The following is a 14,253-nucleotide window of genomic DNA, read 5'->3' as shown; positions in this document are numbered from 1 at the left end:
ACTACTGATAGTAAGGCGTTCTGGATTAGGGCGCCTGATAAATGCCGTAAATGTAAATTAGTATCTTTAGTCACATCGGCAACTGCCGATCGACCTGCAATTTAACTTCAAATAGGGAAGTTTTGTCGACAACCATAACTGTGCTACAGCATGTCCAACACAAACCAAATCGTGATACTATTTGATATTGGGGACCCCAAAAATACCCCTATATTTCCTGAACTTTGGTAAAAGTCTGCCCCACACAAAAACATTAACCCCATTAAATCCAGACTCATCGAACCTTGTCGACCCAGACACACACACACACACACACACACACACACATAAATAACCGTGTGCTTGTACATACATCACCCTTCAGGATCACACGTGAAAAGCAGAAGAATGCAGCTGAACCGTCCGGTCAGGCGACAGCTTCGCTGGAAAGAGTTTAATAATCAGGCCCCCGGGCTCCGGAGCATCGGACAGGACCGACCAGATTCACCAGGATACGTCTGCAAACAGGAAACGACAGGCGCGCCGCCTGGCACGGTCCACGCCGCCGCTCTCTCTCTCTCTTTGTCTCTCGCCCCTTTTTCCTGTCCTCCACGTCCCTCTCGTTCCCTTCCTGGGCCCCGCTTGCCGTCCCCATTAATGCCATCACTAATCACAGCTTTAATGCTTCCTGCGGTCTGCTAATTACCCATCTCAGCTCCCCTGGCTAGACACGGCCTGCGGAGCACCCTCCTTCCCATCTCTCCCTATCCCACACACACACACACACACTCTCCCTGCTACTCACTCTAATTACAGGCTAATAGCACAGCAGTGCTCTGAGCTGTATGACAGGGAGCCAGAGAGGAGGGTGGGAAAGGTGCTGTAAATAACACCCTGAGAGCAGGGCTTTGTGTGTGTGTGTGTGTGTGTGTGTGTGTATCCAGCATCCGTGGCCTTTTCTGCAGTGCCTTTGAAGCCTCTTCCTCCCCTGGTGAAAAATTCCTCCCTCTCCATCCACCCTCCGTCACCCCGGAACAGCGGAAAGAACAGGCGGCGAATAACCAGACTGGCATTTAAAAATAGAGCACAAAACGTCATCGTTATACTGCAGACATATATACGGTGGAGAAAGCGCGTATATCGGCCCCACGTCCTTCCCTCCCCAGCACGTCAAGCCGTCCACGCCTTCATCGTAAGAAATGTGTCGGATGAAAAGAAGGATCTCCAGGCGGTTTTTTGGACTCTAGGAACATTCCTGTCCGGTCGTCCCGTATCAGGCCCGGCACATTTGTTTGAGCGCTGCCTTATCGACCTGCCCGACGTAGGCCACTCCCCCTTATTTTTCATTCTCTCTCTTTCTTTATCACACACACACACACGGTACACCTGAACCCTGCAACCGATACCACAGAGTGGCCTGCTGGCAGCGCTGCGTGTGTTTAAGTACATGTACCTGACGAGGACCGACAAACTGAGTCTAAAGGGAAGAGATCCGATCTACACACACGCACACACACACACACACGTCTCACGTCCTTCCATCGAAGCACCTTGATGACAAGTCGAAAAGATTCAGACCAGCACATTACCAGCCGTTTATCCGCGTACACTCTTTTTAACGCGGTTTGGGGGAAATAACGGGGAGGCGCGCGATGCGCGGACACAATCCCGAGCCGGGCCGCCTGGGAGTGCGCGGGCAAGCGTAACATTGCGTTTCTTTAAGACGGAGCGCGGCTGCATGACGGCGGGGCTTTTTTGTGCAGGGCGGGCCGGACCACCGAGGAAGGGGTCAGTCGGCCCGAGGGCACGAGGCCGCCGGTAGACACACATCACGCTCATCTCTACCTGCCAGAGCTCTGAAGGGCTGCCAAATCAATCACACACCCTCCTGGGTAAAATGGAGGTGTCGTTTGTGTGTGTGTGTGTGTGTGTGTGTGTGTGTGCGCGCTCTCCATTTAGCGCCTGGGCCAACCGATGTCGGTCTGATTGACAGCACTGGCCGAGCGCTGCTCTCTACGTCAGACTCAGTCACCAGAGCCGCCTTTCCACTCCGGCGCGGCCTGAAGCGCCGCCAGCCCCGACTCCAGAGCAGGACGGGCTGGACACCTGAGACCCTCGAGACGCCCCGATAACCTGCCGCTTAACCCTGACGACCCACCAGCACAGTCGGCTCCATCACTTCAAACGGCCCACAATAATATTCTCACAATTTGCTAGAATTAAGTAATATGATCAGAGAGTTGCTGTGTGTGTGTGTGTGGGGGTGTGTGTGTGTGTGTGTGAGGAAATCCCTAAACTCTCATTCGGGTTCAGCGACTGGTTTTAACAAATGAAGGTGGGCAACAATGGCAGAGCGACCCCGGCCGAGCAGATGGCGGGTGAAACTGTAGCTGGAGAGGAGGGAGTGGGGGAGGGACGGAAGGAAGGAAGGATGGATGGATGGAGGGATGGAGGGATGAAGGGAGGGAGGGAGGGAGGTGAGGGTCGGAAGTCGACCTGCAGGCGTCAACACGACGGGGCCGCGCTCCGGGCGGCGCTGCGTTACCGGAGCCGCGGGCACCACCAACATTCACGGCAAATCATTCACGTGCTGTTACGTTACATCCAAACCGGCAACTTTATGCGCCTCACCGTTTTTTAACTTAAAAAATTATTTCATTTTTTTTGGTATGGTGGACGCGTCTTGCGCATCACCGACAACTCCCGGGAGCTTCTCTTCCAAACGACCCGAGTCAGATGATGCGACGACGGCTCAGGAACTTCGGCGGTTCGCTGACTGCTGCTGCTGTGGCGCCGGTAACGATCAATACGAACAGCATCCGCGGGCGAGCGCCGCGCCGTGTTCCGCTCGGAACCGCATCCCGAACGCGGAACGGATCGGCGCCGCCGCTCCAAACGAAGATCCAGGTGGCTATGAATCGGGTCGAAACAACTTAAGCCCGCGCTTAAACCATACAAGAGAGAAGGAAAGAGAACGGGGACGGAAATCCCTCGGCTGCCCGTCGTAGCACTCACCGTGGGAAATCCTGCCGCGATATTAGTCCCGGCACGCGAGTTTATCCATGGAGCTCCGGTACCGTGACCCGTGAAACAGATCTACCCGGGGATGAAGCGCGCAGCTTCGCCAGCGCCGATGGGAGGCGGAATCTGGGCGGAGACGGGCGTTGCGGGGGCGTGGAAAACAAGCACCTGTTACAAAGCCACGCCTTCTGTGGGAGGGGCTTCAAGCAGAGCGCTTAATGACGAACCTAAGAGCTGCTGAAAATCTTAACACTTAAAATTATATATATATATATGTATATATGGTCTGGCCATCATAACACATATATATGTATTCCGTGGGCGCCTGTCATGGTTTCCCACTGCTCACTGATGGCTGAAAGCAGACTTTTCACTTTCATATATACATATATGATATATATAATAACCAATAACATATGTCTAATAATCATTTATAACATAATGGTGTCTGATAGGGAGGTCACAGACCAGAGACATTCGGAGCGGCAACCTAAACCGCACTTTAGGTTCAGGGATGAAAATCACTGTTGTTTTCATGCCTTCTGTGGAAATCTGTGGACGATGTGGGCAGAGAACCCTCCATCTCCTCAGACCATTTACAGAGAAGACCACTAGGGGCCAGTCACCGGCTTAGAGCCGAGCTGTGAGCGATGCTCACCAAACACAGCATTCGCATTCCCTGCGCCGCCACTGCCACAGGAACACCGACTTCCTCTGACCCCATTATCCCCGTGGCACGTTGCCCTGTGTGAAGTAATGGCACCAGACCGTACACACAAGTGTCGATGTAAAACAAAGGACATCCTCGCACCACGGCTCTGACCGGGGCAGATTTATACCCCCTATGCTATAGGGCCCATAATGGCCAGGCTGCCCCCCCTCCCCGTCTCCCCCAAATGCTGCGTGTGTGTTTCCTGTATGTATGCTGAGACGTGGGGGGGTAGAGCAGGAGCTGTAAACGGCAAGATTTACAGCCACTTCCTGCTACATGCGTGGCAACATGCAGCCGCCATAAATCGGGGAGATTTAAGACTAAAGGCCAGACCATCATAACAAACGTTATCTCACAAGTCTGTAAATCACATTCTGTAATAGTGCACACCCGTTTTGGTCAAACTGGGCCCAAAAATATATTATACAAAACCAAAATTTAAGCGGAATTTCATTTCGTTAACACTGTGTAAAAGCCAACTGGCAAGTGCTCTTGTCCTCTTCGATTGCATTCGGGAAAAATGAATCTAGACAATAAATAATATCGCCAACAGTCATTCCCAGCCTGGAGACGAGTGCAAATGAAGTGCCCACCGCAGCTAACTCCAACAAGGAGATCCACTCCTTGGAGCTGCACACGCGGACAAGCAAATGAAAGGATGTTCTTGCTGTGATCCCAGCAAGGCTTCAGCTCCTGCGAGCCCGCAAAGTGGCTCGGCATCTCGGAATCCCGCTCTGCGGGCGTCTCGCAGTACAGCTGCTCGCCTTTCGCGACCATTTAACAGCTGTTTTGCATACATTTCAGGCATAATTGCAGATTTTCTGCCTATTCCCCGGGTGCCTCTCTTCCTCTCCATCACTCTCCCTCCTTCTGAAGGCTTTATAGAGACGAGTGCGGAGATGCCTGACAGTGACAGTGAGGGCTTTTTTTTCCCCCTGTCGTTTTCTCGTATTTTGGGTAGAGGGTGAAAGGAAACTCTCCTTCACCTAGGGATTCTGAAACCCTGACAGCGCCTGACACACAGTTCAGCAACACACTCACACACACACACACACACACCCTTCAGCGTCTCCCTCCTTCCTCTCTTTGTGCAAACGACAAGTATCCAACCTTTCAGCCTCCCTCTGAAGGAGACATAAAAAAAGAGAAGAATAGAGGATGGAAATGAAAAGAGGGGGGAGGTTCAATCTCCTACGAATCCCCCTCCCGCCGATTCCGGCTTACTCACACAGACTTCGAACATCCACACACACACACACACACACACACACAAAGACACACTCACAAAATTGTCCATTCAAACACGTTCCCAAACGCGCATGTGTTCTGCTCTGTGTCCAAGTCAAGTGTGCGAGAAACAAAGAGGAGCTCAGAGGCAGCCAGCACTTCACCTCCGGAGCAGGCCGGGTCAGAAAGGGCTGCGGGAGAAAGGCTCTGTGTGTGAGTCTGTGTGCATGAGCGAGAGAGTGAGTGGAGAGGTGTGTGCATGGGTGCATATTCACCACTCATAACGGAGGCACCTGCAGCTGCATCGCTGGGTGTGGAGGTGGGGGGTGGGCAGCGGGGCTGAATGGAAGCGAGGAAGGGGAGGGAGGGGCCGCGATAGAGAGAGAGAGGAGAGGTGTGTGTGAGGGATTGGCCCAGGGACACACGAGTGGATGGGCCATATGTTTCCACGGCAATTAAGTGCGCTGTGTTAAACCGCCTTTTAGATGCATTTAAAGGGGCAACAGCTAATTTGCCACAGCAAATATTTCCTCTGCTAAAGGTGGGTGGAGTCTAGGTGACACCATGTGGCATCATGTGTTATTCTTTATTATGATCATTGATTGATTATGACTTAAGCGTGAGGTTGATGGTGGTTGAGAAGATGCCCAAAATCATGCAAATTATATAGTCAATGTCACTTCCTGCATATCAATTTTGCGACAGAACATTGTTTTGACCCAGTCGGGGGTTAATTTATATTTATTTTATAATATCATTATAATACTATCTTCGATGTGTGGACTATACCACATAATATATGCAAATACATGGATGTGAAAAATCATATTCTGTTATGTATTAAAACACGTCTTTTTGTTAAAAAAAAAAAAAAAATGATACTTTATCAGTTGTTAGTATGGGAGACATACCAAAACCCTACTGAGACAATTTCACAATTTCACTCTGCATGCAGCTAAATTAGTAAAAATATTAAACGCCACAATGATTTAGAAAACCTGCATGTTAATATATGCAGTCAGTTTAAGCTTTTATTTAAATGCTTTTAGAAATGACAGGCACCTGCACTGAAACATTCCTGACAAACCAGCAAATATTTCGCAAACAAATGAATACAGCCCAGCATTTCTAAGCGATTTCCTTCTGGATTAATAAAGTTTTCTGATTCTGATCCATTATGACATTTAAAGTATGACTGACCGATTACTGTCTGGGGAAAGGGTGGTCTTGTTGTGGTATAAATGGAACAGTGAGACTTCATGATGTCATGATGTGCTTTAATATCATGTCACGGCTGCTAAAGTGATCAAATAATTTGCTATGACGCAACATTTTTAAAGGTCAGATTCAAAGTTGGAGCAGTACCCTCACTATTCATGCTGTGGTATGAACCATGGCGATCCACTGCTCTCTCTCTCTCTCTCTCTCTCTCTCTCTCACACACACACAGGGATATAGATCACAGTCAGCGCAGCAGCTGTTCAGGAGCATCAGAACAATCGGGACCGCAGACCCACCCCGCCACAGCGAGGCCGACGCCCACAGCTCTGACCCCGACCCCGCCGGCTGTGGTCCCGGTGCCGTGTGGAAACAGATACACACCACGCACACACTCCATCTGCAGTCCGACTGAGCGGACACTGGGACGCCGCTGCCCCCAGCCGTGACCCTGAGCGCTCCCACTAAACTGCACAGGTCGCCGCGTTCTGCAAAGCAAGAACACACACTGCAGGAAAAAGCAACCACGAACACACACGCGCACAGCTGACGAATGACATCCTGCGCTGTGGCTGTTGCATTGTGGGTATTCTGCGCTTCGCGGGCCGTTTAAGAGGACAGGCCACGCGTTCGTTAGGAAGCACGGCCCGGGCTGACTCGCTCATTAACCTGATCAGTTCCCATGAGCACCTGCATCCATCATCGCGCCACACACGGCCGAGCTGATAAATGGCAGGGCGCGGTCCTTCGTTCTCCGCGTGACCCTGGTTGCCTGGAGCTGCGGGGGCACAAATGCAGTCAGCATGTAAAGCCCCGCCCCCCCTCGCACCAACGTTAATGCCACTTTAATAAATGGACACGGTTGTAAATATGAGCATCACAACACACACACACACACACTGACAGTTGCTCAATATGCAAGCAATACCAAATGCACACGGACGACCCCGTGACCCCGCATTATTCAAATGCATTCCAGGCACATAATTAAAACTGTACACAACTCTATTAGAGATGGCGGCGGCTAATCATTACCTGTCAGTCTAAATGCCGGCACAGCCGCACAGACAAGCGCTCCCCACACACAGATGGCGCCGTCTTCGGGCGCTGCGACGGGCTACTTAGTCCCGAGCCAAGAACGCCGTCACTGCCCATAATTTCTACTGCGCCTTCACGTGCGAGAAATACCATTCACAAGCAGTGCGCCGCACATACTAGCAGGCTGTGGGTGTGTGTGGGAGTGTGTGTTCTTTGGGTCGGAGGGGGGGTGTCCACATGATGTGTATGTTTTTCCTCCTTTTGTTCATTACCTGAGTGACCGCATTACTGTGGCTGTGCCATCTGTTCAACAGATACAGTGACAACATGCACACACACACACACACACACACACTGCAGATTACCTATTACTCCGCCAGCAACAAAGAGAGAAGGAGCGAAGAGAAATGACTGGAAGGGCAATGACTTGCGAATGACTGAGGGACAGCAAGTGACCAGGCTAATTACATAATGAAAGGCCATCGGTGACGGTTACAGATTGCAGATTGTTTGGAATCATATGTCATCCGGTGTTTTTTTTCCTCTGTTTTACATATAGACTGATTTTTACTTATTTTTTGGACAGTGATAATGTACGTATTCCGTATTTCAGTGGGTCGATACAGTATGTGCATGATGGATTTGATAACAGTTTGATAACAATTTTTTCAATTTTTTAGAACATTGTATAATGTGCATAATAAACATCCCCAGTTAATCAATGTCACACCACTCGTTCTAGTTGTTATGAGATTTCAGGGTGGTGAACGTCACCAGACAAAAGAGAGTTTATGATCAAGCGAGGAAAATGGAGAAACTTGAACAAAAGGTCCAATGGTGACAGAAGTGAAAGGGAGAGAGAGATTTCTATCCTTGTCACCTGCCTGGCTAATTTAAAAAGCAGAAACACTTTTTCTTTGTCTCTCTCTCTCTCTCTTTCTCTCCCTCGCTCTCTGACATACACACAAAACACACTGATGACAGCAGCTCACCTTGGCCTCACAAATGATTCGGCTAATTATGATTTAGCACTTATTCACATGATCTTTTACTGCCGATGCATGGCTAGCTTAAATGAAACACCTACTCATACACACACACACACACACACACACACCTCTGAGATACAAAGCAAGCTTGGTGTTATTATTGGATTGTGTGCACTGTGGCATCCTGTGCACCTGACATGCTGCCTTTTTTTTCCCTCGATTGAAAATCTTCTGCAGGTCAGGAGCCCTTCGGCAGCAGCTCAGCCACGACTCGCCACCCCGATCTCTGATCTTCATCTTTTCAGCAAAGAATGGCACTTATTGGATTTTCAGGAATAAAAAAAAAAAAAAAACACACTAAGGATAATCTCTCTCTCTCTCTCTCTCTCTCTCTCTCACACACACGCACACACACACGGCCTACTGGTTCTGGTGTCTCTGAGTTTCAGAGATGAGGACAGTGCATCTCTACATGCTGTGACCAGGTGGCACAGAGAGAAATGCCTGGGGCCACTCAACAGGCTCTTAATTGAAACAAGATGCCTGCATGTGTGCAAGTGTGTGTGAATTCGCCAAGCTGAATTTTTTTTACACAGAATAAAAAGTGTCCATCTCAGGGGAGAAGATGAGCTGAGGTCTCCAGTGACAGATTTTACACACAAACTCACACACACACGTTTACCCAAACTGAACAGTGCCTTTTAATTCTGAATATATTCACACACAGTGGTTTACTGCCACTTTCAGCGTCTCACTTTTAGCTACGTCTGAACTTAATCTCCAGCATTGCTGGTTAGCCGTTCAAGACAGTTTTACAAACACAAAAATAATTGTCAAAATTCTATCCATTCCATTCCCATTCCCTAATCTCAGGTTTCAGAATCATCCTCATGTCCTGCTCCCAACAATCAGACTCCACATGCACCTTCACGTCCCAATGTCACTCTTGTCTGTGATGTTGTGGCTTGTGATGTCTCACTCGCGGTCGTAGTATTTATTTAGTATTTGTTGCTCCACCTCCATATACGCTATATTAATTACATGAAAAGCAAAAGCCACGTCTGATAACTCACGAAAAGCCAGCTTCTAAGCAACCGTCATTACAGAAATATCCAATTTGCAAATATTGACATTTTTTGAGTTGCATTATTAGCCACCCTTATCGAAGCGAGGATGACGGACGCTGTCGGGCAAATTCAGGTGCGGCTGGCTCGGCAGAAAACGATCACTCGGAACCGCGACCGCATCTGAGACACCCGGCTACGTGCGAAGGCGCCGGCCGGCCGGCCGGCCTCTTCTTCCTCCCGAGGCCCGCTTCAGAGCGGGGCGGCGGCGGCCTTTTTTAATTAGCAGACGCATCAAAGCGTTTTGTTCGCTGCAAATAATAAGCCCATCGCGCAGAGCGAGCGCGAGCTGCTTGGAAGTGAGATTTAATTACCGGCTCATTAGTAAGAGAAACGGTTCAAACAAATTAAATTAAATATGCTTTATTATCTTCTCTTTTTCTTTCTCGCGCTCCCAGTTTGTTTGATTTCTGGCCCTGATATTGAGAGGCAGACGCTTATTATTTATTCCGCTGTTTGTTTGTGGGGTTTGTGTTGCTCGCACTCGTCTAAAGGGGAAATCAAATGGCTTTTGGGCCTTGGTTTTTGCGCTCCGCTTGCCTAGCGGAGGTCCCAGATGGACGCTGAGGCCGCGGTGGAGTCGCCGATATTTGTTGTGTCTTTGTCGGAGCTCCGGGAGCGTAATGGAGACGTTGTCGTGGACGCTCGCCGTCCTCATTAGTCTGGCCGCCCTTGAGGTTTGCCCCGTTTTGGAGACGCGCTTCGTCCCGGCCCTGTCCTAATTCAAGCCGGAGCCTGCAACGCAAAAAACGAATAAACGCGCACGAACAAAAATGGCGTCGCGGGGCACCGTGGGTGGCAGGAGGCGGGGTCACGGAGAGTTCCGATGTAAAATATGAGGCACCCACGGGCCGACTCAGGCAGTGCCAGCGAGTGCAGGTGCCCGCTCCGGTGGCGGCCAACAGCACCCGCACCCACCTGCCCTCCATATGCCTGCGTCTGCGCCCGCCAACTACTCCCCGCCACCCGCTACTGCCTCAGGCGCGGCGCCTCCGCCGAGCGTATTGATACCGCTTACGCCACGTCACCCACCCAAACTTAACCTCACTCTGCCCACACCGACAGCTCATTTACATTTACATTTACATTTACAGCATTTACCAGACGCCCTTATCCAGAGCGACTTACAATCAGCAGTTACAGGGACAGTCCCCCACTGGAGCAACTTAGGGTTAAGTGTCTTGCTCAGGGACACAATGGTAGTAAGTGGGATTCGAACCCGGGTCTTCTGGTTCATAGGCGAGTGTGTTACCCACTAGGCTACTACTCGCTTCCTCCAGCGCCTGAACATCGCTTTCCTTGAAGGGGAAACGGGTCGGGATCGCTGCGGACCAGCCCGGTGGAACGCCAGGCCTCCTGCGGGCTCAGGTGCGGACCACTGCCGCCGAAACCATAGAGACGGCGCGCACGCAAACACTGATTCTAAACCGGAGAGGGTGATTCGCCCCCGTCCCCCGCGCGAGCCTGTTGTGAAATTAAACCTGATCGGCCGCTCCGCGCTGGCACCCCGCCCGGCCTCATGCCATCCTGTCCAAAACGGTGCTCACATGTCTGTTAATGGCACCAGGACGCAGCGGCGGCGCCGAGCACGACTGCACTGTTTGCTTATGAAGGCGAGGGTCTGGTGCATGATGCATGGCCTCAGCTGTCAATCAACTGGCAGGAAGTAAACAACCGAGGGTGGAGATCTTTGTAAGCACGATGAGCGAGATGTAGCAAGTGCTGGCATGTTTTAGACAAAAGATGAAAGGGAAAAGTGCAAGACACAACGAAATGTGTCCTCACCCCTGGTGAGCAGTGGGCAGCCATGAAAGGCGCCCGGGGAGCAGTGTGTATGGGGACCTTGGCGGTTCGGGATTCAAACCGGCAACCCTCTGATTTCGGGTCTATTCCCTTAGCCTCTAGGCTACCACTGCCCCTAAAAACGAACAAGTAAGGTGTCCTTCAGTGTTCCTTCTCCCATGTTTTAACAGATATTTTCTGTTTTCAGTGTTTATATTCAATGTGTGTTTTGATGAGGCCTCCGTAAGAGTTGATTCGGGCTGAGATGTTCGCTGATGTCACATTCACTGCAACGATCTGAAATCTTGAATTCAAGCTCATAATCGGAATGTTTCTCTTGCTGTAAGCGGTGCGGAGAATTTAGAAAAATTGAAGACAAATTCATTTACAGGACAGGCAGACACAAACTGTACCAGCAAATTATTACAACACGTATTCCTTCACCTCACCTGTTACCAACTTTACATCTTAAATCTGGGTCAGTATTTTTGGTCTCAAAATTAATAAAACATTAATAAAAACCTGTGACCAGTGTATATGTATGTGTGAAACTGCACTAACTGTGCTATGCAGTGCTTATAGAGGACTACTGGAGGAGAGCAGAGATCCACATTCTTCACAGTACATTATTCACATTCAACATCAGCTTAATCTGTCACACCAAATTTAATTGAAATTTTATGCCAGTGGGGGAAAAATGTCACTTGTTCGCCCCGCTCTGAATCGAGGGCTCATAATAGTTTTATAATCCTACAGTAGACCAACCACGGTGCTCATGAAAAACCGAGTATATATTATGCATAGGCCTGGCACAGATGGGAATACTAAAGAGGGGGATTCAAACACGAGAGTCCCTCGAGCGACACCGCCAACGCTGGCGGATTTCTGGGAATCACAGGGAGTGACTGAACTGTTCACGAGCAGAGAGAATAATGGAAATGGGAGAAAGTACTACGGTTTTGTATCTAATTATTTCTAGGTGGCTGGTTGAAAATTGGTCAGTGAACAGTTCCAAAACGTGGTGACGGTGACTAGTGCAATGGGAGCCCAGTAACAAAGTCTGCATGATATTGATGATGCCAGAAAATTATGGCTGATTATGCTTCCTTCCACTGGTCTCAGATGTCAGAACGCATAGGTCTGGGAAGGACATGCTGCAGGCACATTGAAAAACAAGGATAGCCCTGTTCTCGGTTCTCTAATGAGAACAAATTAGACAGAAGTGCTAATTTACATGGTGCTGCAGCATAAACATTAGGTCTATGTCTATGAGTGCAGCCATTTCAAATTTTGAGGTTGGAATGGGTGAGTTTTGTCTGGGTTTCTTAGATGTAATTACAACTCAAATTTTAGCATTTCCACAGCTCAGTACAATGAATTGCAACAGTACAACTGTTGTAATACAATACTGTTTGATTGGCGAATGTTGCCAAAATGAATGATCTATTTTGTTCATCATAGTCCATCATGTCGACACAGTTTGTAGCCAGGATCACACTGCATGATTCTGAACACTGATTCAGAACCAGAAATAGACACAATGGCCTCCGCAGCAGCAAACAGCTAATGTGTTTGTGACCCCGAACAAGACATCAGAGGGTCTGACCGTGTAATAAGCGATGAGAAGATTTCCTCCATAACAGTGTCAGATAAATAAAGCTAACAAATAACATTTCAGAACATGTAAATAGCATTAGAGTCATTCGTTACAGGGTCATTTCCCCTGGAGCAACACCAGGGTAGTAATGGGGTCTGAACCGGCATCATAAAGTTTGTTAACCAACCCTAATTCCCCCTCCCCCTGAAGACCGGGGTCACACTTTGCTATTCCACATCATGCTGTCAGTCAGACAGGAAGGTGGGGAGGTCTGCCGGGGCGCAGTGCACTGCGTCTGGGATAATCGGAGTCCTGATCTGTGTCAGCAACGTTCCACTGTGACCCAGCTATCTGAGCGAACAGCAGCTCTTTCGAGGTGACGGTTAGGAGCATGGCCCCCACACCTGCACCGAGGAAACCGCGACAGGCTTTTGGCCGACTGACAGGCACTGCTCAGAGACGAGGGGACAGGGCGGGGGGAAAAAAGCAAGAGCAACCATCCTGCTGCTGGAATGCTGATGAGACCTCTATGTGTTTCAGTAAGGCTGCAGAACGCTGCTCATAATGAGTTAAACAAAAGGACTGCTCATCCACAAGCCTTCACCGAGGTTTCACCCTGGGTGTGTGTGTGTGTGTGTGTGTGTGTGTGTATGTGAGCCAGAGAAAAGAGCTGAATTGAAAGAGTCAAGTATGACAGGAAGATAAAAAAAAAGCCATTTCTATTATTTTAAAAGAAATGCATTTTACATTTTATCCTGTAATCTATCATTTTGGTTTTTCTCTGCATTAAAGATTTTTGGTATATTGTATATTGTCGGTGTCCTTTATATTTTGCTTGAGAAACACCATTGACGCGATTCTGATTTTGATAAATGAATAAATCTAATTTTATCCTGAAAATACTTGAAAATGCAAACCAATGGTTGTATTTATCAGTCTCATCGTAGATGCTCTTTTAAACAGGTACACAAAAAAGGCTCATTTAAATGTGGCAACCCCAATCTTATAAAATATTCAGTGTATTATCCATATTTATATATGTTAATTCAATTGACTATTAAAACCAAATAAACCAACACAATCCAATATTTAATTATTGATGTATTTATCTATTTAATAGCCCTCCATAGGACATCATCATCCACACATACGAATACAATAATAGCTCCAGTACATTTTTAGACGCACAAAGCATGCACACAAACACATACACTAGCAGACAGCTGCACACAAACCCACACCACTCACCTGTGGATCACAGAGAAGCCACACAAGCACAGTAAGGAAGATCTATACCTGCCTGACATAAGTGTGTGTGTGTGTGTGTGTGTGTGTGTGTGCAAAGAGGACAAAATGATGGAACATGACGGATAATAATTCCCTTGAAGAAATAAAACAATGCAATCAGGCCACTCTGTGCAGGTTTAGTGCTGATGTTTCTTATCTTATTCAGTCTGTCCTGTCCTGCCGGGTTCTTTGCACACCTCTGCTTTCTATTTTACTAAATACAACACTGAACTTTGGGTTTTATGATCCAGCTATGTTGAGTCAATAGGACGCAAACAA

The 14,253-nt window shown here is 48.7% G+C and overlaps 1 protein-coding gene across 5 annotated transcripts in view; it reads right to left on the bottom strand.

Moving 5' to 3' along the window:
• LOC114767427 (genetic suppressor element 1-like) overlaps window positions 1–14,253 on the bottom strand; it is a 48,096-nt gene that overhangs the window by 18,835 nt on the left and 15,008 nt on the right. Inside the window, exon 1 of one of the 5 annotated variants that reach the window (XM_028959221.1) lies at window positions 2,995–3,119. The exons of 3 other annotated variants lie outside the window; for them this stretch is intronic. The gene's annotated coding sequence lies outside the window, so the exon portion shown is untranslated. Of the gene's footprint in view, window positions 1–352; window positions 525–2,994; window positions 3,120–14,253 lie in introns of those variants that run through there. One more of the 5 variants, XM_028959222.1, reaches the window with a different exon arrangement.

The sequence above is a fragment of the Denticeps clupeoides genome, chromosome 17 (assembly GCF_900700375.1).
Source record: "Denticeps clupeoides chromosome 17, fDenClu1.1, whole genome shotgun sequence".
Taxonomy (NCBI): Eukaryota; Metazoa; Chordata; class Actinopteri; order Clupeiformes; family Denticipitidae; genus Denticeps; species Denticeps clupeoides.
Note: the sequence above shows the minus strand (reverse complement) of the source record. Positions and strands in the feature narration are given on the sequence as shown.